Source organism: Mauremys reevesii, linkage group 17 (genome assembly GCF_016161935.1).
Source record: "Mauremys reevesii isolate NIE-2019 linkage group 17, ASM1616193v1, whole genome shotgun sequence".
NCBI classification, from domain to species: domain Eukaryota; kingdom Metazoa; phylum Chordata; order Testudines; family Geoemydidae; genus Mauremys; species Mauremys reevesii.
This window is the reverse complement of record NC_052639.1, coordinates 17261122-17286641: the sequence shown is the minus strand read 5'-3', so window position 1 is coordinate 17286641 and position 25520 is coordinate 17261122. Positions and strand designations below refer to the sequence as shown.

General features: G+C 55.4%; 2 non-coding genes across 2 annotated transcripts; one reads left to right on the top strand and one right to left on the bottom strand.

Annotated features, from left to right (window-relative positions):
* Positions 1-12717: 12717 nt before the first annotated feature.
* On the bottom strand, positions 12718-12789 carry TRNAQ-CUG. Its single transcript has one exon. It is a non-coding gene; the product is annotated as a tRNA-Gln (tRNA).
* Positions 12790-17059: 4270 nt separating this feature from the next.
* TRNAT-UGU lies at positions 17060-17133 on the top strand. Its single transcript has one exon. It is a non-coding gene; the product is annotated as a tRNA-Thr (tRNA).
* Positions 17134-25520: the final 8387 nt, after the last annotated feature.

The following is a 25520-nucleotide window of genomic DNA, read 5'->3' as shown; positions in this document are numbered from 1 at the left end:
GGTTGGTGGCATCGTTATCGAGCAGTACCTGTCATCAGCATGGAAGCATGTCCCTGGCCTCTGATTGCTAGCAGCTCGGAGAGGAGAACAGGGGCTGGACCTCTCCATGGCCGCCTGGTCTGCTCACTCCCTCTGAAGCCCATAGCCAGGGCCAGCCTTTGGGGTGGGTGCCACCAGGGAATTGCCCAGGGGTACCATGGTCAAGGGCGGTGCTGTACGGTAGCAGAGAGGTGTGTGCTGCTGGTGTAAAGTCAGAAACTGCTCCCGGCTGGCAGGGGAGTGCTGCTTGGGTGGTGCCCAGATTTTCCCTGCTCCCTCCCGGCACAGGAGCATGGGGGGAGGGAGGGGAAGAGAAGGGGGAGATAGCGGTGATGAGCGGATACTGCTCCCCCCAATGTTCCTCCGTGCCCCCCTCTCACAGCCCCCTAGCGATGTGCGGAGGAGCAGTGTTCAGGGGCGGGGGAGCGAGCAGCAATGCCAGCTACTCTGTGCATCCAGGTCAGTTTCCCAAGTGGGCACAGGAGGGGTGCAGGGGTTAGGGAAAAGGGGGCACAGTGCAGGGATTACGGGTGCGGAGGAGGCAGGGGTTAGGGGAACTGGAGGGGCACAGGGTTAGGGGTGCAGAGCTTCAGGGGTGTGTGCCAGCGGGGGGGGAGCAGGGATTAGGGGGACAGTAGCCCAGACCCCACCTACTCCTCCTGCTTTCTCCTGACACCAGCACCACCCTTCCCAGCATCGCCTCATGGCAGCATCTGCTTCCGGACTCGCACCAGAAACGGGAAGTCTGGGCCCTGCCTGGCAGCGGCTGTCAGGAAATGGAAGCAGGAGACACGACCACTCCCATGGTGCTGTGGGGCCTGTCCTGGCTGGTGGGAGATGGAGGCAGTGGATACTACCACTCCCATGGTGCCATAGGGTTTTCAGGTGGTGCCTCCCTGGGTTGGGCTCCAGGAGGTTTGGCATCTTAAGAGACTGGGGGGGGGGTTGCTTGGAGGAGGTTTGAGGACCAACAGCGAAGGGGAAGTTGGACACTGGCCAGAATACCAGGGAGACAAGGCAGGTGAGGTGATACCTGTTACTGGACCAGCTTTGGAGCCACACAGGGTCTTCTTCATGCAGGGGAAAGGTGCTCAGAGCATCACAGTTCAATAGAAGGTGGAACGCTCTGCCCTGAACACCAGACATTCCCTGCTTCCTGGAACGGGGGGGCCTGTCCCCACTGTCCTGTAAACAGCCCCACCATGTACCCCAGAGGTGGCTGCATCTTAGCACCAAGACACCAGTGGTCACTGCTCCAGAGGAGATGGTACATACAGGCCACTGCCCTACGTGGCCCCACACGTTACTGCCCCAAGAGATGAGGTACACACAGGCTACTACTCAAACTGGGCACCTGGGGTCACTGCAGCAATGGTTGTGGGGGATACATGCAGGGCACTGCCGCACATGGCCACCAGGGGCCACTGCTGCAATGGTGGTGGTTTGGGGCAGGGGGGATGATAAACAGGCCACTGACTGAAGTGGCCACTACCACAATGGTGTGGGGAGAGAGGAGGGAGATATCAATAGGGCACTGCCACACCAGGGCACCACAGGAGGTCACTGCTCCAATTAGTAGAGATACACATCGGGTAGTGCCCCAACTGGGGCCCTACCCCAGAGAGAGGGGGCTGGGGAGAGAAGAGGAAATCAAAGGCCACTGCCTCACTTAGCCACCAGGGTCACTACCTAAATAGGGGGGGACAAACACACAGGGCACTGCCCCACCTGACCAACAGGGGTCACTGCCCCAATTGGGGGATATACAGAGGGTATTGCCCCACAGAGATGCCAGGGATCAGTGCCTGCCATACCTGGCTCAGGGGTAGAAGGGATAGGGTGACCAGATGTCCCAATTTTATAGGGACAGTCCCAATATTTGGGGCTTTTTCTTATGTAGGTGCCTATTACCCTCCACCCCATCCCGATTCTTCACACTTTCTATCTGGTCACCCTGGGGGGCAGGGGCAGGGAGAGAGGGGGCTACACACAGGGCACTGCCATACTTGGCCACCAGTGCACATCCCTAGTGGGGGAGTGACACACACCAGGAGCAGGGCTCACTGCCACAAAGGGGTTGGAAGATACTGAGGGCACTGCCTGACATGGCGACCCAGGCACCCTGCCACCTTGGGGGAGGTGAAAACACACCTCAGGCACTGATTCCTCTGGCTACCAGTGGTCACTGGCCCAAGGCAGGGGTTGGGGGGACTAAATACACAGGGGACTGCCCCACTGGGACAACACGAGTCACCGAGATGAGAGTGGGCTATGCAGAGGGCACTGCCCCAATGGCTCATATACATACAGGGCGCTGCCTCACCTACCCACCAGCGCTCACAGGCACAATGGCAATGGTGGGGTCACATAGGCAACTGCCCTCAGTGGCCAGCAGGGTCGCTGCAGCAATGCTAGGGGGGATACATGCCAGGCATTGCTGCCCCTCACCACCAGGAGTCACTGCTCCTACAAGGAGGCCCCCTACAGGACACTCTCGTGCCTGGCCAGCAGGGGTCACTATCACTGGGGAGGGGCTATGGGGAAGCAGAGAAAGAGCAACTAACTGCAGTGGGGAAAATCGTCATCTACCGGGGAGAAAGAACGGACTCCGCTAGGACATCGCACCAACTCCGGCCAGGCTGGATACCAGCAATGGGCTGGAGCAGCTCCAGCTAGAGGCTGGGCGGAGGCAGGTGACCTCGGTCTCTGTGCTGAGCAGGATGCGTTGGCAGCGAGGAGGGACAGGGAACCCCAGCCAGGGTCTTGCTGCCCAAGGAGGGGAGATCTGTGGCAGTTTTGGAGTAGCTGGTTCAGCAGCCGTGAGCCGCATGCTTGTCCCCGCCTGAGCTCTCCAGGAGCACATAACACACAGGTGTACACTGGATGTAGGCACCAGTGTAACGACAGGGCCAGACTCTGCTGAGTGCTGCCTGCGAGAGACAGGGGCAGAGTCAGACGGGCAGATGGGGGCAGGAGATGACAGGGCCAGCGGCCATGAGCTGAACCCATCACAAGTCCAGCCTGTGACGTCACCATCCGTCCCTGCAGCTCTTCATCTGTCCCGCTGTCCGTCCAACTCTCAACCCCATCCGTCCCCAATGTATGCCACACACCCCTTTCACCCATCTGCCTCACACACTCATCTATTTCCTCATGCATCCTGCTGTCCTCTGATTGTCCCTGCAGTGCCCAGCACAAGGAGGCATAGTGGACCCTGAGTGAGGCTTTGGGTGATGCAGTAATGGAGCTAGCGGGTGATAAGGAGGGTTCTGGGAATCTCTAATCCCAGCCCCACTTCTCCTGTGCCCAAAGCCATGACCACGAGCCCACCCCTCTCAGTCTCAGACCCCACAGCCCCAAAGACATGACTGGCCACTCATGCTGTGACCCAGTTACACCAATGAGGTCTCCTGAAGATAGAGGATTGGAAGAGCAACCCCTTATCCTGGCAGGCAGGACACATCCTTTCCAATATGGCAGAGACCTTGCCCGGGGCAGATGGATCCAGCTGAGCCCATGGGAGACTGGGGAGGGGAGCAGAGGAAGAGGATGCAGGCAACTGAACATGACAGGTGTCCATGAAAGGGGAGAGAGAGTTTGAGTGTAAGTTGGCCAACATAGAGAAACCTCGGAGGAAGAAAGAAACTCAGAACAGGGAGTCACCCTCATGGATCCAACTTTCTGCTAGGGAGCACACACCATTCCTGGCCAGAGATGATCAGCCCTCGCAAATGGCAACATCATCTCCCTTGAAGCCACAGCTAGTCTGGAAACCCACACCCAGGTAACGGGAAGTCCCTGCCTGGAGCCAGGAGGACTGTGACCAGAGCCCTTCCCAAACCAGATACATATCTCACCAACAGAGACAGCTACTCTGATCCCAGCTGGGCAGGTCTTGCCTGGCATCAACAGGATTCACGCAGTCACTGCTCTCGCTCACTTTCCATCTCACCTCAGGGCTGGACTCCGTCCCCGCGATTTATTTTCTCTTGGTATGAAACACAACACAAAAGAAAAAGCAACGGTGGCGAGGCTCCTCTTCTCACTACTCCCACACCCCAGGGCTCCGGCTTCAACCCTCCTCCCATTCTGCCATCACAGCTACAATTAGAAATCTGCAGCCTGGGCTCACACCTGGTTGTCTCCCCAATCCTTGGCGCTGTCCAGCACGTCTCCCTCCACAGAAGTCACCTGGCCTCGTCTTAGACTCCATCTTCATATTGCTCTTCTCCTTCCCAGAGCTCCTGCTCTGCCCCTCAGGCCTGTCTGTGCTCAGCTCTGCAGGCAGAGGAAGGGGCACGATGGGAACACACACGCCCCATTCCAGACACCCCGCAGCATCCACCGGGCTACCAAACCACGTCACCTGTGGCCAAAACCACCCCCCACCCCGAGGGAGCAAACAGCCTTGGTGAGCCCAGCACACACAAGGCAGGAAAAGAGTCACACCCACCCCCAGCCCAGCCCAAGGGGGAGCTTCCCCCACTTCCCGGCCACAGGCCCACGGGGCTCCTGGATGGGCAGTGGGGCCCCTGAAGAACTAGCTCAGCGTGTGATGAGTGACTGGGGGGTATGTGGGGCAGGGCCCGGGGGCAGGCGGGGCAGTTTGCCCCAGGCCCCACAGGGGCCCCCACTGAGTTTTCGGGGCCCCTGGAGCAGGGTCCTTCACTCTCCCGGGGCCTGGAAACCCTTGCGGGCCGGGCCCAGGAGCTTCTCCGCTCCGGGCGGAAGGACCCCTCGCTGGCGAGTTACCGCCGCAGCGGCACCCGCCGCCGAAGTGCCCCGGGACCGAATGCCTCTGCCCCGAGCCCCGCCCGGATCCCACGGATCCCAACGGCCGCAGCGCCAAAGGGGGAGCCTCGGGCGAGGGAACCGGGCCTCCCCGCGCGCCGAGTCTCTGTCCCGCGCCTCTCCGCCAATCAGGAGCGGGAGGGGCGCGGCGAAGGGATGAGTTACGGCCCCTCCTGCAATAGAGGCCGCCCGTGAGAGAGACAGAGAACTACGCTTCCCAGAGTGCACCGGGAGGGAGCGCGTTGTCCGAGCAACCGGCGCACTTCCGCTCTGAGACGAGCCAGGAACTACAACTCCCAGCCTGCCCTGGGCACCTCCGTCCTCTCGAGCCCAGGAAGGGCGGGTCCCTGGGTCAACACTCCCCTCTCCTCCCCCCCCCCCCCCCCCCCCCCCCCGCCCCCTCCTCTCCCGCGACGCGAACTCCGCGTGTCCGCCCGGCCCTGCCCCCCCCGCCTGCCTCTCTCTCCCTTGGCCTCTCCCCCCACGGGGGGCCTTGGATGGGAGCCATATGGAAATATGGGAGCCAGGACTCCTGGGTTCTCCCCAGTCTGGGAGGGGGGGGAGGGCAGGGCTGGGAGCCAGGACTCCTGGGTTCTCCCCAGCTCTGGGAGGGGAACTGGCGTGAGGCAGGGCTGGAAGCCAGGACTCCTGGGTTCTCCCCAGCCCGGGAGGGGAGTGGGGAGGGGCAGGGCTGGGAGCCAGGACTCCTGGGTTCTCCCCAGCCTGGGAGGGGGCAGAGTGGGGAGGGGCAGGGCTGGGAGCCAGGACTCCTGGGTTCTCCCCAGCCCGGGAGGGGGCAGAGTGGGGAGGGGCAGGGCTGGGAGCCAGGACTCCTGGGTTCTCCCCAGCTCTGGGAGGGGGCAGAGTGGGGAGGGGCAGGGCTGGGAGCCAGGACTCCTGGGTTCTCCCCAGCTCTGGGAGGGGGTGGAGTGGGGAGGGGCAGGGCTGGGAGCCAGGACTCCTGGGTTCTCCCCAGCTCTGGGAGGGGGTGGAGTGGGGAGGGGCAGGGCTGGGAGCCAGGACTCCTGGGTTCTCCCCAGCTCTGGGAGGGGGTGGGGTAGAGTGGGGAGGGGCAGAGCTGGGAGCCAGGACTCCTGGGTTCTCCCCAGCTCCGGGAGGGGGGCAGAGTGGGGGAGGGGCTGAGGTGCCTGCTGCCCTCGCAGCGAACAGCAGAGCGCCCCTGCAGCTTGCCGCCCCAACCACGTGCTTGGTGTGCTGGTGCCTGGAGCTGCCCCTGGTTCCAGCCCCTCTGCCCAGGCAGCTCCCCCAGCCTGACACACACACACACACACACACACACACACACACACACAGAGCCCCTGTACCCGCCCCACCCCAGGGCTCCTCATCCCAGAGGGGAGCCCCCCGGCTGAGTGGGGAATCAGACCCCCCCGAAATTACCCTGGGACCAGCTTGATCTTCCTCCGCCCTGCCCTGCTCTGCATGTATTCAGAGTGAGTCAGTTTCCCTGTCCTGCCATGTGTCTCTTCTCCTCCCCAGTTCCTTCCAAACCGCCCCATTGCCCCTGCACCCCGGGCTGGGTCTCTGCCAACCCTCCTGCCCCCAATATCTCCCTGCCCCTACAGGTCTATAGGGCTGGATCCCTCCCTCCCCCCCGCGCCCCGCCGTTCCGGCCGCTGGGGGTCTATGGAGATGGGTGTCTCCTCTGCCATCTCCTCCCCTGCCTCCAATATCCCTCTGGGGCTCTCTGGGGCTGGGGCTCTCTCCCTGCCCCTGTGCTCTCCCCTGCACACGATGTCCTGGGAGTGACTCAGTTTCCCTGGACCAACATTTCACACACCCCCCCCCCCCCCCGACATGCCTCCCCCCACCCCCCCCCCTTCCTCCTGCACGCCCGGCTGGGTCTCTGCCAATCCCCCTTCTCCCCTCCTGACCCCAAGATCTCCTGCCCCTACAGGTCTATGGGTTGGGTCTCTCCCGTGCCCCGGCCCCCCATCCTCCCCAATATCTCCCTGCCCCAGGCCGTCTATGGGGCTGGGTCTCTCCCTGAAGCCCCGCCCCCAGCACGGGGCTCACGGACAATCCCCGCCCGGCGGCTGTGACGTGCTCACTCCCTGCAGACAACTCAGTCCCTGGAGACTAAAAGGACAGAAGGTGTCACGTGTCCATGGGCGGGGCTATGCAGATGAGCAGTGTCTGGAGGCAGGACGGAGAGCAGCGAGATGAACCGAAGGAGACCGGTGGAGAGAATTCTCTCCGTGTGGACAGAATCCGGTGTGGGGAGTTCGTGCTGTGGGTGCCTGCACCGAGTCACTTCGGGGCAGTGTTTGCCACTGAGCTGCATATTGACCAAAGGTGTGTGAATGGAGTGTGGTGCCTGGCGGGAGCAGCTCATGGTGAAAAAGAAAGCAGTGGGAGCAGCAGATCCTGTCCTAGCAGTGGTTTGTGCGGTTTCTTTGCAACCATGAGTGGGATTGTTGTGGGTGCAACTAGACCCCACCTTCTCTGATGGGGTGGGGCTTCTACTGTCTGCCTGGGGGGGGGTCCATGATGTCACAGCCCATGGGGGGGGGGTTGAATCATGTTTCTGAAGTGGGAGAGCAACTTCCCCTGTTCCCACTCATTCTCCACTAGGGGGCTGGGATCTCTAGGGAGGGGAGCCCAGGAAAAAACCGTCTCCCTATGGAACCAGGAGTCCTGTCTCCCAGTCCTCCTGCTCTAGACCCTCCACTCCCAGAGCCAGGATAGAACCCAGGGGTCCTGGTGCCCAGCCCTCCCTGCTCTGACCACTGACCCCACTCCTCCCAGGGTGGTGCAGGGGTCACTGGGTCTGTGTCTCAGCTCTGCTAAGGGCCTTGACTGATTTTCTCAAAAGTGCTTCCTTCTGTATCCAGCATATCTGCCCCCCCCCGCCCAGTCGCTGCCCACCCCCATGTGGGGGCACCAGCAGTGTGCCGGGTCGAGATGGGAAATTGTCCAAGCTGGCCCAGGAGAGACAAGTGTGTCCCAGCGGGTGGGGCTGAGCCCCGCTGTGTGTGTGTGTGTGTTGGCTTTGCAGGATTTTGTATCCTGCAGCAAGTGACACACACATTGATGCACAAAGGGACTCACACAGTCCCAAGAACACTCACACACAACACACCCAGAGGGGCATGCTAGCTCCATCCCCAAAGAGAGAAACAATCACACCCCCCAGCCATGCTCACAATCACACACACACTGGAATATTCACAATTGTGCTCAGAGACACAACCGCACACAGTTCACTCCCACTGCTCCCAACACAAGGACCTCCTGCCCCATACAGCATGTGCCAAGGCCTGTGGAACTCACTGCCACTGGACAGCTACCAATGAGAATGGACCTTTCCAGGAGACCAATAGACATAGCCGTGGCGACAGAGGGGGCTGGGCTTCCAGGGCCTGACCCTGGCTGAGACTGGTTCTGACCATAGGGGTCTATCCAGCCGGGGGCAGCGTGACCCACACACAAACCCACCAGAAGCGCCTTTCTTAGCAGGTCTCCCAGGCCATCCCCCACCCTGCCCCGGGCTGGGTAACAAAGGGGCAGTATGAGACTCTGGGCCATGTGTGAGGAAGTGGGACTGGTCTTACTGGGGTCTGTGAAGCTTCAGTGTCCCCAGTGCAGTTCTTAAGTATCTAGCAAAGCAAAAGGCCAGTGCAACGGAATGCCTGACACTCTGTCTCCTAGCAACTGATGGCCTGGGCCCCTCCCCTGCAAAGGTGCAATTGAAGGTGTTGGAGACAAAGGGGTCAGGTGACCTCCTGGCCCAGGAAAGAAGCTGAGCAGAGAGGAGGGGCTGGAGGGGGTTGGGCAGACTGGAGCTGGCTGGGGAAAGAAGGGAAGCACAGACAGGGCTCTGATCCCCAATGGGGGCTATAGGGCTCCTGGGGCCCCAAGATGGACCTAACAGGGGGGATCCTGTTATCTGTGCCTGCAAGACCTGTGTTGGACTGTGTTCCTGTCGTCTAAATAAACCTTCTGCTTTACTGGCTGGCTGAGAGTCACTGTGATCGCAGGAAGCTGGGGGTGCAGGACCCTGACTCCCCCACACTCCGTGACACCATGTCGCAACTCGGCCCCAGCCCCCCACTCACACACGCTGGTGACTTGGGTAACTGCCGAGGGATTGCACAAGAGAGAGTCAGAGCCAGGGAGAGAACCCAGGAGTCCTGGCTACCCCCCGACACACACTCTAACCACTGGACCCCACTCTGCTCCCAGGGCTGGAGATAGAACCCAGGAATTCTGACCACCAACCCCCACTCTGACCACCAGACCTCACACTCCCTTTTAGATTTTAGTCTCGCTGCCTCTTCTATCCACCCACCCCACCTGTCCATCCCTTTGCTGCAGGTTTTGGGGTGTCACCCTGCTCTGCATTCCCAGTGCAGCCCAAGGCTTTTCCTCCTCAACCACACATCCTCACCCCTCTCGTGCTGGATCATCTGCTTGGCCCCCTGCCCCCTCTCGGGATGCGCTGTGCGGCTGGGGATTGTGCAACGGCCCAGCACCAGGCAACACAGAACGGACACCACGTGCCCTGCCCCACCTCATGTGAGCTGCTCTCCAGGTGCATCGGAGCCCGGTGCCCCACATCTTGGCACTCCTGCCCCACAGGGGGTGAGCTGCAGCCCCACCACACTCCGCAGAGGGGAGAAGGGTCAGGCCAGCCAGCCCTTGTAAGATGGGGAAATCACCACCAGGGTGAATGGTATGGGGGCTGTGACATACAGAGAAACGGTTGTTGCGCCGGCAGAGGGCAGCAGAGCATGCACACACACACAATTGCAAACATACACAAACACATGCATGAATCCAGACACACACACGCACAGAATTGCTAATATACACAAACATCCGCACAAATCCAGCCAACATCAACACAACTGCTAACAGATGCAAACACATGCACAAATCCAGCCACATGAACACACAGACTTGCACAGCCACAAACACCCCCTCCCCACACACAAAACCCCATGCAGAAATCAATCAATCAATCAATACACCCGCACACTCCCCATTCTATGCACACACCTTGGTTCAGTGTGACACTGAATACTTCATTTGGATGGGGGGCCCAGCACCATGGCTATTCCCTGCCCCCCAGGGCTTGCTGGGGTGGTTTGGGGGCACAGGGGGCACGATCCATTGCCAGACAAGGGGTGGGGGGGTAGAGATGGGGATGGAACCGTGGCACCACCCAGTTCCTGGCACAGGCTCCTTCCAGGATTTGCATTTCTTGGTAGTTTTCACCCCATCACCACTTCCTGCCCAGCCCCCTCCTGCTGTGCAAGACGGTTCTGGGGGGACGGGAAGAACCCAGGAGTCCTGGCTCCCAGCCTCACCTGTGCTAAGGTACGAGACTCTACTCTAACCCCAGTGCTGGGACTGGACCCTAGGAGTCCTGACACCCATCTTCCTTTCCTCTAACCACTAGACTCCACTCCTGCCCTTTTGGGGAGCCAGGACTCCTGGGTTCTGTCTCCAACTCTGGGAGCAGAGTGGGGTCTAGTGGTTAGAGCAGGAGGAGCCAGGACTCCTGGGTTCTACTCTCAGTGCTACTGTGTGACACTGGGCCTCTGTTTCTCCTCCCACTTTTGGGTGTGGAGCCTGTAAACTCTCTGGGGCATGGCCTGTCTCTCGCTGTGTCTGGCAGCGCCTGGCCCAACGGGGCCTGATCTCAGCTGGGGCAGGGACTGTCTCTGTGTCTGTGCAGCCCCGGCACAACAGGGGCCTTGATTCTGCCCCGGTCTCTGTAGGTGCTGCTGTTGTACAGATAAGTAGTCGTGATACTAAAAGGCGTGGCAGTGCGTGAGTGCACCACCATTGCCATGCAAGGGCTAAATGTGATTCTTATCCCTGTGACCCCCTGTGAACCCTTCCCCTGATTCTCCACCCTGAGCCCCTTGTACCGCTGCCTTTGTCAACGGCAACGCAGAAAGCCACCCAGCTCTAGCCCTAAAACAAGAAGATGACCAAAAACCTCACACCAACAGGAAACCAGCCCAGCAGTTTGTGACTTCACTTCCCAAAATTATATACACAAACACACACACACAGAGCCCGCTCAAACAGCCCCTTTGCCAATGCACCACCTCACCTCGTCCAGAGAGGTCTAGGTGGGAAGCTTCACGTGGGAGCAGTGATGGACAGCACCATCAAGGTAGGTTCTGGAGATGGTCCTCCAGATGCAGGCGTCTGGGCTCCAACTGGCACTGGGCTCACACTGGGCTGTGTTCAGTTCCTCTCTGGTGTGCGCCTGCTCCACAAACGCCCCGCCCCTGCTCTTTCCTTCTGGTACAAAAAATATCCTCTTCCTTCGCCCCAGAGAGAGACACCCACGGTGCTGCTCAGCACACGCCGTCCCCCCACCGTCCCCCCCCAGTCCCCGGCGCGTGCCGGACGGGAGGCCTGATTGGGGAGCGCCCGGGTCCCGAGGGGAGGGTATTTTGGGGCTTGCCCTCCACAGAGCATGGGGTGCCAATAGGCACCTATGGATGGTCCCGCCAAGCAGGGCCAGGATGGAAATGGGGGGCCTGTTCCCCCAACATGGAGAATCTGGGTGCAACCTTGCTTAACGGGTCAGTCTGTCCTTTCTCTGACTCTCTCATTCCAGCTTCAGCTAGCACTTGTGGTTCATTTGCTCTTTTTCATTCCTTTCCTTCTCTAGCTTGTATGTCCTTGCTTTCTTTTTTCCCCTCTACCTTTCACGCTCTTGCTTTCTTTCCTTCTTTTTCTAATATTTTTTCTCTCCCTTTATTTCTTTCTCTGCCTTTCACATTCTTTTCGCTTGCTCTCTCTCTTGCTGGTTATTTTTTTCACTCTTTTTCCTCGCTCCCTTCCGACCCAAGCGGTTCTCCTCACACAGATTTTGACAGGTTTTCCCCTGATCAGCAAGTGGATTAAGCACGACTTCAGTGGGTGTTTGCCAGGCCAGGAAGCAGGCTGGCCGGGTGTCTTCATGGCCATCTGCTGTCCATGCATAGGCATGGTCCTCCTCCTCTGGCCCTGACCTCAGTCGCTCTGTGGCTTATAAGCCTTCCCTCAGAGCTGTCAGCACCAGCCGCCTCTGCTCTAGGTGCCCAGAGGAGGAGAGGTGCTGGGCTCCAGCCTGGGACTCTTCCTCAGGGCCGCCCAGAGGGGGCAAGAGGGGCAATTTGCCCCAGGCCCTGAGCCCACAGGGGCCCCCACGAGAGTTTTTCGGGGCCCCTGAGCGGGTCCTCACTGCCCGGGGGCCTGGAAAACTCTTGCGGGCCGGGCGCAGGAGCTTCTTCGCTCCTGGTTCGCCGGCGGGGGTCCTTCCGCCCGGGGCAGAAGGACCCCGCTGGCGAATTACCGCAAGACGGAGCCGGACCCGCCGCTGAAGTTCAGCTCGGTCTTCGGCGGTAATTCGGCGGCGGGGGGCCCTTCCCTTCCGGGACCCCCCGCCGGAGTGCCCCGAAGGCCCGCGGCGGGACCTCCTGCCGCCGAATTTCCGCTGAAGACCGGACTGCGCCGGGCGCGGGTCCCCTTCGGCGGTAATTCGGCAGCGGGGGCCCCACCGCAGGTCTTCAGGCACTTTGGCAGCGGGTCCCGAACGGAAGGGCCCCCCGCCGCCGAAGACCCCAGGCCCCCGGAATCCTCTGGGCGGCCCTGCTCTTCCTCCCTCCTGCCTACCAAGCCTGGCCCTGCTTTCTTCAAGTGCCATGTGGGCAAGAGGACAAGTGTGGCCACAAGCACCACACTTGTGGGCATCAGGTCAAGCAGTGAGAATCCCAACCCCAGAGCCACTTCTAGACCCCACCAAAGACCTGACTCCAGGAGGGAGGAGTCACCCAGCAGGAGGGAAATGATTCACTCTTACATAGCTGGAGACAGGAAAGCACTTTGAGCACCAGATCTTTACCACCAGCTAACACAAGGTCCCACTGAGATTTGAACTCAGATTGCAGGATTCAGAGTCCTGAGTGCTGCCCGTTACACCATGGGACCAGCTCATACTGCCTTCTCTGCACATTGGTGACTCTCACAGGGCTGGCTTGTGTAAGGGACTGTTGGCCCTTTACTAAAACTTAGTGGGGTTTTTGGTTGGCTAGTTTCCAGTGCCAATAGAAGGGGAAGGGTCAATGGGAAATCAGGACCCTGAGACTGACATGCCCCTGGTGCAATGGTCACCAACTGGTAGGGAACAAGTGAGAATTTGTTAATGGAGAAAATTCCTGGTGAAAATTGGCAAAGCTGTGGAGAGTTTGAAAAGTTCCAGTGAATTTACACATGGGTCTTTACACATGGGTCTCAACCTCAATTTACCTTAGGGCCAGTGCCAGTCCTCCCAGTGGGCCAATAATGTCACTCACACCGCCCAGAACCCGCCCCAAAACTCTGCCCTCACCTGCCTAAGGCTCTGGGAGGGAGTTTGGGTGGGGAGGGGTTCTGGGGGGCAGGCGCTGGGAGGGAGTTTGGGTGGGGGAGGGGTGCTGGGGGGCAGGTGCTGGGAGGGAGTTTGGGTGGGGGAGGGGTTCTGGGGGGCAGGCTCTGGGAGGGAGTTTGGGTGGGGGAGGGGTTCTGGGGGGCAGGCTCTGGGAGGGAGTTTGCAGCGCCGTAACATGGGCGAGGCGAGTGAGGCACTTGCCTCAGCTGCAGAAAGTGGAGGGGCGCAGCTCTACCACGATCAGCGGCGCTTCGGCGGCAGCTCTACCACTGCCACTTCTTCGGTGGCAGTTCGTCAGTGGGTCCTTCTCTCCGAGAGGGACTCAGGGACCCGCTGCTGAATTGCCACCGAAGGATGAGTGAAGCGACGGTGGCAATTCAGAGGCAGGTCCTTCCCTCCGACAGGGACTCAAGGACCCGCAGCCAAAGAGCCTGGAGCCGGCCCTGGCCTTGAGTACAAAAATTCCTTGTAGGGCTCTGGGAGTTTGGGTGCTGGGTGCAGGCTCTGGGCTGGGGCAGGGAGTAGGGGGAACAGGAGGAGGGGTGGGGGTGCAGGCTCTGGGAGGGAGATTAGGGTGGGCAGGAGGGTGTGTGTGGAGGGAGAGGGAGTTGGGGGCAGGTGTGTGTGGAGAGGGGTGCAGGCTCTGGGAGGGAGTTTGCGGGGAGGAGGAGGGGTATGTGGGGAGGGGATGGTGGTGCAGGCTCTGGGAGGGAGTAAGGGGTGCGGTGCTTACCGGGGTGTCCAAGGTGGGGTGGGCTGGGGGGCCTCCACGTTCTGCTGCCCCCAGGCATCACCCCCGCAGCATCCCATTGGCTGCAGGGGCTCGGGGTGGGGGAAGCGCACGGAGGCACAGACCCACCCTGCCCTGCCATGCAGAGGGGCCGGCAGCCATTGGAGTGAGCAGGCAGATGCTGCTCAGCTCCGCTGCACTGCTGGGGCTCCTGGGGGGGAGCGCCTGGGGGCAGCAGGTGGGGCCAAGGGAGTGACCCGGTCCCAAAACTGCTGGAGCCCCACGGGTGAGACCTGGGGACCAGGACTGCCAGCCAAACTCCTTGAAGAGGAGGTGTCCCTCTCCTGTCAAAAACTGATCTTCCTCCTTCAGTTCAGTGACAGCTTGAATTGTTCCTTATCCCGGCAGAGCCAGAGGATTGAAAGCAGCAACATCAAACCCCTGTGTAGCTCGCAGGAATGGACATAAACACTCCCTGGTATCTGAGGAGATGTTTAGCTTTGCCCTTGGTCAACTACAAGGCCAAAGGGAAAGGAGGTGGCACCAAAGGGAAAGGAGAGTGAAACATGGCACATCATTGTTATGCCCATGGTGGCTGCAAAATCTTTTTATGTACTTCTTCTTATCAGCAGTGCATTATTTTCTCTGGCGTCTAGACCTTGACTATACCTTGGCCAAGAAATTTGTACCTTGATAAAATAATTGACTGCCCCTGGTGAAGGCAATGGACTTGACACCCACTGGGATGTCCCAACACCGGTACAAGTGCTAACAACATGGCTGCCTTTTAGCCATCGATTTTAATCGGGGCAATACATTGAAACAAACCCCTGTTAAATCATTTCTCAGCCCGAGTCCTTCACCCACATTCCTAGAGCATTGGGCCACCACGTGGACTTTTCATTTCCCACCTCAATTTCACAGAGACACAATTTCCTTTGCACAGATCCATGAACAGTGAAATCTTCCTGTGTCTCTGGTCTGAACCAGGGCATCTGATTCCAGTGAACCCTTCTCTCCTGCAATGGCAATGGTCAGACAGAGGGGTTGTGGCACCTGCATCCCTGGCAGGAAGCTATTGGCTCAGCTCTTTCTTTCTGCTGCTGCTGTTAGTCCATGTAACATCAAGGGTGGAATGCAAGGCTGAGTTCACGCACCAGCCCCCTGAAATATTTCAGTGCCCCAGAGAAATCCTGCCCTGGAACAATGTGCTGGAGATTTGACTAGGAAAGGGACTGTCTGAATTGTCAGAGTGGGGAATGAACAACAATCTACAGCAATGTCGTTCACACAAACACACTCTCATCCTGCTCCAGCTGGAAGGGAAATGGGCAGGAATTCTCACTGTTCACCCAAGGGCACACTTACACTGATGCGCAGTCATGAGCGTGCTGGGGAAGCTGGTCTGAGTAATTTGAAGTGACAATTCAGTGAGAACAGAATCATCATGTAGTGGAATAATTGTATGTCAAGTAGTTGTGGCCGAGTGGTTAAGGCGATGGACTAGAAATCTATTGGCGTCACCCTGCACAGGTTCAAATCCTGCCAACTACACAAGCACTGTGCTGTTGTTATTATCACTCTAATCTTAGTGCCTGAGCATCCACAGTGCAAACTGGAGCCAGATCTACTTTCACTCTGTGGACACCTAAAATGCTGCTGTGGCATTGCTATAGCACTTTGGAGTAAACAGTGATTGGAGGGGTTTTCCCATCCCTGTAATAGCTGCATTGACAGAACAATTCTTCCTTTTCTTTACCACTATCTAACCAGGGCTTAGGTCACCTTAACTCTATGGGTTGGGTTGGGTTGGGGGGTTCACACCCTGAGAGACGTCACTCTGTCAGTTCAGTGCCCAGCGTACACCAGCCCTTAGATCCCTCTTGGTATTTCAATGCAGGCACTGACCTGTGAGAGGAAAACATCAGCTCACAAACACACAGACTGAATTCCCCACATTTCATCTCGCTGCACTTTCCAGAAAGTCACGAAATTCAATTCATTCTTGATAGGACAGAAAAAATAAGTGACACTAAGTTTTTGGCTTGGGTAAATAAAATTAAGTGTTTAATTAATATAGTACAAATCTGTACTGATTCCTCTAACTAACACCACAGTGTGAAACAGGAACAGAGACAAAGCTTGTCAGTGACGACTAATTTCGCAAATGATCTTCCCATTATTAATTTCCACGCTGCCCCCATTGGAGGTCTGGGCACCTCCAGTGTCATTGCTCTGCATTCACCTGCCCCTAGAATTGTTCTCGGACATTCGCCTTCCTCTGCAGCGTGGGGCCTGGGTCACTTGCTGGAGGATTCCTGCACCTTGAGGTCTTTAAGCCACGATTTGAGGACTTCAGTAACTCAGACATAGGTTAGGGTTTTGTTACAGGAGTGGATGGGTGAGATAATGGTCCCTTCTGACCTTAAGTCTATGAATCTAGTCCCAAATTTTAGTCCTGCTTTGGGACAGTGTCTGTCATGCAAGAAACTGCCCAGTCTGCGCTAGCAGTGAGGCTCCTCACTAACAGCTGAAATCAGGAGAGCTGTGTGAAGTGCAGGGCCCCAGGGTGCCTGAACAGGGGAGAACAACACCCCAGGACTTTTAAAAATGGGAGGGCTCTGAAAGGAGGGGCCCAGCCTCTGTAGCAGGAATGCAGGGCAGGCGAGTTCACGGCGGGCATTATGGGATACTGGTGGAGGCCATTATAGTGATATAATGACCAGCAGCATTTACACTGAAAATTTGTCACTTTAAGTTTGCTGCACAAAGCTCTAGGCCTCTCGTCAAGGTGGTTTTATTTTGTCACCAAAACAGGGCAATTTTGTCGCCAGACGTGGCATTGCAGTGTGTGCACCAGCCAAAAGCTGCCAACCGAGGGAGCGTTGTGTGTTTTTCACACACCTGAGCAATATAATGATGCTGAAATAACTTTGCAGTGCAGACCTGGCCAAAGATTCACACACACACACAGAGCTTGCAAGGAAAACGTCACCTGCTCCTCTGCTTTGCAGAATTCAAACACAAGCAAAGCTTGTCAGGCCCCAGTGGGGATGGCAGAGAGTCAGGTGTGGGCAGACAGTGTGTTTTAGCCACAGGCAGGCACCATGGCTTAGCTGGCTAAAGCACCTGTCTTGTAAACAGCAGATCCTGGGTTCAACTCCCAGTGGTGCCTTGTTGGTTAACTTTTAGGACACCTGGTATTGGCTACTGACAGAGGAAAAAACACAGAGCTAGGTGGGCCTTTGGTCCAGCCCAGTGTGGCTGTTTAAACTGGGATTGAGGAGAAGGGTGAAGAGGAGCAGGCTCTGGTTGGGAGTGAGGAGCAGTGAGCATAGGAGGGACTGAGGGTTGGGTCTGAGGGGCACTGGGAAAAGAGGGGACGTGGGTTTAGGCTGAAGAGCATCTTCATTTGGGGATCCAGCAGGACAGGGGAAGGCAGCAGGTGATTCTAATTCCTTAGGGATATTCTGTGTGTGTGTGTGTGTGTGTGTGTGTGCAGGGGAGGAACATGCTCTATGCCCAGAGGCCTTTATTCCTTCAGGCTGCAAGGACAGAGGGGCTGTCAGGAAGTTGCCCCTTCAAACCCAACAACACAAAAAGGCCCTTCTGAGGAAAGGAAAAATCCTGCAGAGAAAAAGTAACCTCCAAGAGGACTCCAGCAAGACAGTGTAAGATCTTGGGGAGTAGTTTATCACCTGACCAGGGACTTGAACCCTGGACCTCAGATTAAAAGTCTGATGTTCTGCCAACTGAGCTAACCAGGCTCCCAAAGTGAAATAGCAAGTTGGTGCAGAGGAGAAACTAGTCAAGAAAACAAGAGCGGGAAACAATAGGGGAAACCTGCTGCTCTCTCTGGCCTGGTCAACACTACGAGTTTATATCGAATTTAACAGCATTAAATCACATTAACCCTGCACCCGTCCACACAACGAACCCCTTTAAATCAATATAATGGGCTCTTAAAACAGATATCTGTACTCCTCCCGACGAGGGGTGTAGCATTGAAATCGATATTGCCATGTTGGATTAGGGTTCGTGTGGCCGCACTGACGGTATTGGCCTCCAGGCGCTATCCCACAGTGCACCATTGTGACCGCTCTGGACAGCAATCTGAACTCGGATACACTGGCCAAGTAGACAGGAAAAGTCCCGTGAACTTTTGAATTTAATTTCCTGTTTGCCCAGCGTGGAGCGCTGATCAGCACAGGTGACCATGCAGTCCCAGAATCCAAAAAGAGCTCCAGCATGGACCATGCGGGAGATACTGAAGTTGATCTCTGCATGGGGAGATGAATCCGTTCTATCAGAACTCCGTTCCAAAAGACAAAATGCCAAAACATTTGCAAAAATCTCCAAGGCTATGATGGACAGAGGCTACAGTAGGGACTCAACACAGTGCTGAAACTTAAGGAGCTGAGACAAGTGTACCAGAAAGCCAAAGAATGAAATGGATACTCACAGAGGGAGGGGCGACTGATGACTGTAGCTATCCCACAGTTCCCGCACTGTCCGAAAACCATTTACATTCTTGGCTGAGTTCCCAAAGCCTGAAAGGTCAAAACATTGTTGTGGGTGGTTCCGGTATGTGTCATTCCCGCCCCGTGAAAGCCGAGGGATAAAAATTGTTTCTCACCTTTTTTCACTGTCACCGTATGTCTACTGGATGCTGCTGTGAGACACGGTGCTGCAGCGCTACACAGCACCATCCTCTTCCCTTCCCTGGCGGACGGCAGACGGTACAGTAGGACTGGTATCCGTCATCGCTGTCCCATGAGTGCTCCTGGCTAGCCTCGGTGCGATCAGCCGGGGTGCCTGGCAAAAATGGGAATGACTCCCAGGTCATTCTCTTCTTTAAGCGTCTGTCAGCACCATCCAGTAGACATATGGTGACAGTGAAAAAGACTGAATGGGCTCCATGGTTGCCGTGCTATGGCGTCTGCCCAGGCAATCCAGGACAAGGGCACATCATGATTGTGTGCCGTTGCTTTCACGGAGGGAGGATTGAGTGACGACATTTACCCAGAATCACCCGTGACACTGTTTTTGCCCCATCAGGCATTGGGATCTCAACCAAGAATTCCAATGGGCGGGGGAGACTGCAGGAACTATGGGATAGCTATGGCATAGCTACCCATAGTGCAACGCTCTGGAAATTGACGCTAGCCTCGGTACATGGACGCAAACCGCCGAATTAATGTGTTTATTGTGTCACTGTGCACTCGACTTTATACAATCTGTTTCAAAAACAGTTTCTGTAAAATCGGAATAATCCCGTAGTGTAGACATACCCTGAGATTAACAACTTTGGTGGCTAATTGAAAGGCTGATGATTCAAACCCAGGTGAAGATGGAGGTGTTTTTTTTTTAAGTGATGAGCATCCAGTACATTTTAACAGGCAGAAAAATGCCTCAATGCTGGTCTAGCCTCATTGGGCAAGCATAAGGAACACTTTTGCCGGTGGTATAGTGGTGAGCATAGCTGCCTTCTAAACAGTTGACCTGGGTTCAATTCCCAGCCAATACAGGGATGTGATATTCTCTCCTTTGGGAGCTGGTTTAATTTCAATCATGTTGTATCACTTTATCAATGGAATGACAGAATCCATGTGCTGCGGGTCACTCAACACACAATGAAAGAAGAAAGGGGTGGGACTATACAATGAGCTGTTGGAGTTATCCTGGCATTACAATGTTTGGTTAACTTCTTGAAAAAGTATTTCCTTTACTTCCCTCTCCCTTTTAGACTCAGAGCCTTTAAGGTCAGAAGGGACCAGTGTGATCATCTAGTCCGACCTGCTGCACCACGCAGGCCAAAAGACCCCACCCACCCACTCCTGTAATAGACCCGGGAGGGGAGGCAGCTCTGTGCACTGCCCCTACCTCAGGCAGCACATGGAGGCCCTCTGCTCCCCTCCCCCCATGGGTGTGCAGAGATGTGCCAGCAGCACTGAGGTGGCTCCCTGCCCACTCTGCCTCCGTCCCTCTGTGCCACTCCCAGAAATGGCCGGCATGTCCCAGCATCCCCTGGGGTGGGGGGAGTGTCTCCATTCATTGCCCCTGCCCCGAGTACCGACTCCACAGCGCCCATTGGCCAAGTCACGCAGAAGAGCCAGCTGCCATAGGCCAACATCCAAGGGCAGAGGAAGCCAAGCCACAAGGCTTCAAAAGGTGACTGGCCAAGATCCTCTAGCTTTCCCCTGCTGATGCCAAGGCTTTTTCCTCAGCTCATTTCACCACCCTCTGCCATGCAGGGGTTGGGGTTACCCAAAATTGGGCCAGCCAGTAAGCAAAGGGAGGACTAATGACCCACCAGAGTTTGGCAGAAAGCAGCACATTTATTATACTGACAGTTAAGCTCAAAATAAGCAGGGCGGGGGGGAGTCACACTCGCACTCGCATACTCACGCTCCCAGGACAGGCACAGCGCTGGAGATGTCAGGATTCTGCAAGGTAAGTGTCCCACAGAGCAGCTATGGACGGTGCGATGAAGGTAAGTCTCCCTGAGGCACAATGAAATACAACGCAGAGAACCACTGGCCAGGCGCTCCGGGCAAAGGGCCTCACTGGAGCTACAAGCTTGTGAGTGCTCTCCTGAGCACAGGGCCCCTTCCCCTTTTAAGGGCCTGCACCTCATGGCCTGCGACTAGAGATGACTTGGCTGCATCTGGTTGGTCACACTCCACCTTGGGCAGTGTCCATGCTCTGGGTGCGTGAGTGCCAGAGTCTACCTGGGAGCTCTTCTGCTCTTCAACCAGCCCATTCATCCCACCAGCATTCCAGGAGGGAGCGGGAGGGAGAAAGCCACTTCACAGGCATTCAGAGAGGGAGAGGAGACAAAAGTGGGAGCAGGGGAAGTATAAGAGACCTTTTGAGCATAGAAATCACTGCTGCTCCTACAACAGCAGGGACAGGCCAGTAGGAGCTGGGAATAAGCCACCATGTTTCTGCCTGGTTTCAAACCAGGCACCTTTTGCGTGTTAGGAAAACATGATAACCCCTACACCACAGAAACTTTGCCACAAGGCTCTGCCCCTCCCTTTATAAAACCATAAGAATGGCCATACTGGGTCAGACCAAAGGTCCATCCAACCCCGCATCCTATCTGCCAACAGTGGCCAATGCCAGGTGCCCCAGAGGGACTGAACCTAACAGGTAACGATCAAGTGATCTCTCTCCTGCCATCCATCTCCACCCTCTGACAAACAGAGGCTAGGGACACCATTCCTTACCCCTCCTGGCTAATAGCCATTCATGGACTTAACCTCCATTCATTTATCTGCGAAAAGAACAAGGAGCACTTGTGGTGCCTTAGAGACTAACAAATTATTTGAGCATAAGCTTTCATGGGCTAAAACCCACTTCCTCGGATGCCTGCAGTGGAAAATACAGCAGGAAGATATAGATATACAAAGAACATGAAAATGGGTGGTGCCATACAGACTTTAATGAGAGTGAGCAGATAAGGTGAGCTTTTATTAGCAGGAGAAAAACCTTTGTAGTGATAATCGGGATGGCCCATTTCCAACAGTTGACAGGAAGGTGTGAGTAACAGTAGGGGGACAAATAAACATGGGGAAATAGTTTGACTTTGTGTAATGACCCATCCACTCCCAGTCTTTATTCAAGCCTAATTTAATGGTGTCCACGTTGCAAATTAATTCCAAATCATCAGTCTCTCATTGGAGTCTGTTGTTGAAGGTTTTTTGTTGTAATATTGCAACTTTTAGGTCTGTAATCAAGTGACCAGGGAGGTTGAAGTGTTCTCTGACTGGTTTTTGAATGTTATAATTCTCGATGTCTGATTTGTGTCCGTTTATTATTTTACGTAGAGACTGCCTGGTTTGGCCAATGTACCTGGCAGAGGGGCATTGCTGGCACATAATAGCATAAAGAGCTAAGTCAGCACCCGAATAGTACTTTTTTGGGCCTGCTGCTTCTCTGTCTGGGAAGTTTTTGTCAGCCCTGGCACACGAAAAGAGCATCATTGCAAGCACCCATGAAGGCGAGATGAATTTTTGCCTGCCTTGCTCAGCTTGACTTGCTTCCTTACCCCATTCCTGTCTCAGATCCTAGGTTACCTGGTGGCTGAAGATGGTCCATTGTCTCAAGCGGTGCCAGAGCCTGACACAGTGCCCTGGGCAGCCTTTGCTCTGCACATGCTGGTCATGCACACTTGCAAATACTTTAAAGCTCCTGTCAGTAAGTTCTGGGGACAGTTGCTCACCTTCAGAGGAAGCTCCCTAAAATTGGCCTGTCTCACCTAGTGGTACATTGACCTCTGTTCAGATTGAGCCAATCTGTGGCCGTCGCCGCTGTGAGGGCAGCCACTGTTGCGGATGAAGCCATCCTGCAAGCACCTTCCACCTAGCCACCCACTGAAAATCCTGTAGGGTGTAAGGTGGGAGTAGAAGAACACTAGAGGGGGGGGCTCCCCCTTCCCCCACCATCGGCCATCCCCATACCCGGTGCTGCACCCAGTGGGATAAAAAAAATACGGCCATATCGGAAGAGTCAGTTGCGTTCTGTGCGGTTGCCCCATCATTCCTCAGGCCTGACCTGCCCTCCAGCTCAGCCACTCACTGAAAATTGAAAAACAAAACAGTAGAGCTATAAAAGTCTTCAAAGCCCACCAAGCCCAACCCTCTTCTAATACGGCAGAAAAGCCGCACTTCTCCTGACTAGGTAGGGATGTCCTATTGCCGCACAAGAAGTGGAAGGCCATTTAATGTGGATAAATGTAAAGTAATGCACATTGGAAAAAATAACCCCAACTATACATACAACATGATGGGGGCTAAGTTAGCTACAACGAGTCAGGAAAAAGATCTTGGAGTTATCGTGGATAGTTCTCTGAAGATGTCCACGCAGTGTGCAGAGGCGGTCAAAAAAGCAAACAGGATGTTAGGAATCATTAAAAAGGGGATAGAGAACAAGACGGAGAATATAGTATTGCCCTTATATAAATCCATGGTACGCCCACATCTCGAATACTGTGTACAGATGTGGTCTCCTCACCTCAAAAAAGATATTCTAGCACTAGAAAAGGTTCAGAAAAGGGCAACTAAAATGATTAGGGGTTTAGAGAGGGTCCCATACGAGGAAAGATTAAAGAGGCTAGGACTCTTCAGCTTGGAAAAGAGAAGACGAAGGGGGGACACGATAAAGGTATATAAAATCATGAGTGATGTTGAGAAAGTGGATAAGGAAACGTTATTTACTTATTCCCATAATACAAGAACTAGGGGTCACCAAATGAAATTAATAGGCAGCAGGTTTAAAACAAATAAAAGGAAGTTCTTCTTCACGCAGCGCACAGTCAACTTGTGGAACTCCTTACCTGAGGAGGTTGTGAAGGCTAGGACTATAACAATGTTTAAAAGGGGACTGGATAAATTCATGGTGGCTAAGTCCATAAATGGCTATTAGCCAGGATGGGTAAGAATGGTGTCCCTAGCCTCTGTTCGTCAGAGGATGGAGATGGATGGCAGGAGAGAGATCACTTGATCATTGCCTGTCAGGGGCACCTGGCATTGGCCACTGTCGGTAGACAGATACTGGGCTAGATGGACCTTTGGTCTGACCCGGTACGGCCTTTCTTATGTTCTTATGTGTTCGGTCTCAGCAGCACTCGTGGAGCAGAGGGAAATACCTGTCTGAGTTAATTCCCACAGATGGGTCTTGAGCATGACAACCTTGTAGGTAATGACAAGGTCCACTTACGCCACTGGCCAAACCATTCCTCACAGGCCAGCAACCATTTCTCCCAGTTCGCTCCCACCATGTCCCCAACCAAACGCTAGAAGGCCCAGCCATCAACCTGCCCACTCTTGCAGCCCTCCTCTTCCGCCCTGACTGATAGGGGGGAGTATTGAGCCTCCCTCCCTTAGGCCCTTCAGCATCCCTGGGGAACACCAACACTGCCCAAGTGACTTTGGGCCAGTAGGTCAACCAATAGGGCTGCCTCCTAGGCCAGGCTGCAGCCCAGCTTCAGGACTCAGCAGAAATGGCGCTTGCATCCCTATCTACAGAACTCCAGGCATGGCCAGGCTTCTGGATCAAGCGTCCTCTTGTGCTCAAGTCACAACAGCTAGTGGGCAAAAGACAGGCTTTCATGGCATTTGAGAAAGCAAGATAGAGCCTTGGAAGACCCAGCAGGGTTTGTGGCACAGGGGGCACAAGGAATTGTCCTCAGATCCCACCGAGACTTCAACTCAGATTGCAGGATTCAAAGTCCCCAGTGCTGGCCCGTACACCATGGGACCAATAGGGAACCCCCAGACCTCTGCCGAGGATGACTCTGTGGGGGCAGCCCTGCATTTACTCAAAGTTGTCATGCAGCAGTTTGCTGCAGCTCCCAGAGGCCTTTCTTAATCCAGACTGAAAGGCCAATAGGCATGTGAGGAAGTTGCCCTTCAGTCCCAGGCAGTACGTGGCCCTTCCTAGTGAAAAGAAGTGATGTCAAATAACATCCTGAGAGATTCTGTCTTTCATTTTGAGGGGAAACTGTTCCTCTTCATCTGACCAGGACTTGAACCCTGGACCTCAGATTAAAAGTCTGATGCTCTACCAACTGAGCTAGCCAGGCTCACATTTAACAAAAGCAAATTTCATGCAGCAGAGAAACTCGTCATGAAAATGTGGGCAGGAAACAATACAGAAAACCTGCTACTCTCGCTCTCTTAGCAGTCCTAGCCCCAGCCTGCTCCTCCATCCGGCGCCCTGAGGCCTTATTCTTTTTTAAGTTAGCTATCAAATCCAGGAGAAAACACAGATATACGAAGCAAAACGAAATCACAAACAGAAATGTCATTGGAAATACAGAAATAAAAAAGGAAAATGCAATCCCCATCACTTTACCGTGTCGGGGCCATTCCTGTATCGAGAGCACCCGCTAAGGTACGTGTGTGCTTACGAGAAAGCTGGAGGAACTCATACCACAGCCAGAACATGAAACTTGACTGCTCCCAGGTGCCGCAGTAAAACCCTTTCCCTGCTGTGATGTTGCACTCCGTGTGATTTTATGAAAATATGCTAATGAGTGTGAATATAAAGTGACTGGACTATGCTTCATGCAAAAGGTCTCTTGTAAGGTATCATTACAAAGCTTATAATCTACTGTGTGTGTTCATCCTATTTGTATGAACTGATCATTCTTGGATCTGAAACTAGAAATATGAACTATAACTCTGAGGTCCTGTTGTAATGATGCAAAGTGTGGGCCATTAGTAGTGGTTTGGACTCTTGAATGCTCCCATTAACCAGGACAACTGACTGGAGATGGCTCTTTCCTGTACCATCTGTGAGTCAGGCCAGGAAGAATGAAGGCTTGCGGGGGGTCTCACAGGACATGTGACCATGTCACCTGGGACAGGAATCCACCTTAAACCTGGGGCTCTTCCTCAGGAGAGAGACAAAAAATTCCTGCCTTGTGCCAAAGCTGTATAAGGGGGTGGAACTGAACAAACATGGCTGCAGTCATGAGACATCCCCTAGCTACCACGTGAGCTGGAACAAGGGCTGTACCAGGTGGAAAGATTGGGCCCAGACAAAAAATAAGTC